This window comes from Herpailurus yagouaroundi, unplaced genomic scaffold (genome assembly GCF_014898765.1).
Source record: "Herpailurus yagouaroundi ecotype Mexico unplaced genomic scaffold, PumYag 28, whole genome shotgun sequence".
NCBI classification, from domain to species: Eukaryota; Metazoa; Chordata; class Mammalia; order Carnivora; family Felidae; genus Herpailurus; species Herpailurus yagouaroundi.
Window position 1 is genome coordinate 2,010,273 of NW_024412376.1, and position 1,831 is coordinate 2,012,103.

General features: G+C 40.5%; 1 long non-coding RNA gene across 1 annotated transcript; it reads right to left on the reverse strand.

Annotated features, from left to right (window-relative positions):
- Positions 1-237: 237 nt before the first annotated feature.
- Positions 238-1,226, reverse strand: LOC121033250 (uncharacterized). The gene is made up of 2 exons (XR_005791934.1): positions 986-1,226; positions 238-639 (listed from the first exon to the last, which is right to left on the reverse strand). It is a non-coding gene; the product is annotated as an uncharacterized LOC121033250 (long non-coding RNA).
- Between the last annotated feature and the right edge of the window lie 605 nt (positions 1,227-1,831).

Sequence of the window (1,831 nt, forward strand, 5' to 3'; positions counted from 1 at the left end):
CATCGTGTCTAGCTCCAATTTGTGACACCTCTGCTTCTGAAATAGGGCAGAGCGGTGACTGGGGGGTGGAGGGGGAGCTCCAGCCCTGGATCCTCACTGAGCATTGTTCTGAGTGGTTCATTCTGGATGGCACCACAGAGAGGGTGTCCGAAGCCCAGATTTCTTACTAGGGAATTATCCTCTAATTTAAATTTAAACCAATGTAATGAAAAAGACACCCAAGTTACCAGACTCTCAAAAGCTTAAGAAAATGTATTTTATTCTAGCCCAAGTGACCCGCCCAAGATCATGAAATGAATAAAATTCACAATGTCTATAGTGTTGCCAATTAATTCCTTTACATTTTGGTCTTTGCAAGTGAAAAACTGAAATTTCAAATAAATTACTATTGACATGTATCTTTTCTTTTTCATGGATGAGGCATTAAAGAATGCTTACATGACGAACAATACTTTTTATAATAATATTTTGACAGCACTTTACTGTTTCAAGTCATATGCACATAATCTCATTTGCTTGTTTGGATGTTTGGTTCTTGCTGCCTGCTTCTGTCTGTGCAGAAGTCGACTCAGTGGTGGCCCCTGTTTAATCTCCAACGTCCCGTGCTTGGCACAGATGCTCCTGAGCTGTTCGTCTTTTCTAAAAGAAAAGAAAGCTTTCTTTCACTGATCTGAAGCACAACTTCCAAGGGTAGATTGAACTACATGAAATCACGGTTTTCATAAGTCAGAAATGTTGGCTTGTTGGTAACTTCATATGGGGCAACTCAATATTTTAGTCTAAACAAAGTTTGAGAACAAAGATGGGTTCACTAAAAGTCTGCCTTGTCTGAATCTTCCTTTTATGGATTGCAAGAAGGTGGAAACTGTTCCAAATGCTTTAAATGTGTTAGTTCCTTTAATCCTCACCGTAACCTCATAGAATTTACCCTTCTCATTAGCCACCTGATAGGGAAACCAAGGCCAAGCAAGATTTAATACTTCACCCTCACCTCACCAGTAAAGATGTGCCTGAGACCTGCTTTGGGCCTGGGTCTGACGCCTGGGCTTTTCGCTCTACCTCATTGTCTTCTCACCTAAGGAAACCAGAGAATGAAGAACCAGATGGGAGTGGACCAGGGAGAGGAAAAATAATTTGTATGAATGTCTGCAGGAGTTTGCATATTGTCAATTAAAGGAAAGGTAAACCCTCACTAAAATGGCTGACGCCATAGGAAATGTATCAGGTACCTAATAAGACATCTAGAGATTGGGCAGTGACAGGACTAGTTTTGTAGAACAGCGATGTTCTCTAGAATACTGTTTTATTTTTCTATAAAAGCAATGTTCATCAAGGGCCAAATTGCCTCCATGTTTACTTTCTGCCATCCTCCACACATTGCTTTGTTCACTAGGCTGGTTCTCTTCTTGGGTCCAAATGGTTGCAGTGGTTCCAGGCTTCACACACCAAGAACAATATCCAGGCAGAAAAAAGGGAATCAGCCCTGTCTTATGTCTCTCTTTAAGACTGAGGAAAACCTTCCCTTCTTGAGGCTCCTCAATAGCCTTCTCACATCTCATGGTTCAGACATGGGTTTATGCCGGTTGTAAGACGATGCATAAACCCATGAAACTATGGCAAGTTTATTGGCTTACAAATAGGGTAAAAAATCTTAGATCTTTAGCAGTTCTTGACACTAATTGATAAATATTTAATATTTACAGTTTTAACAAACATCACTAGAAAAAAGGGGATGAGGTTGAGGTCCACAAACTTGACAAAGGAAAGGAAATCACCATGACTGGATTAGACAAAACCAAAATTCTCCTTTGGGCCTGTACTGGGTCCTAGA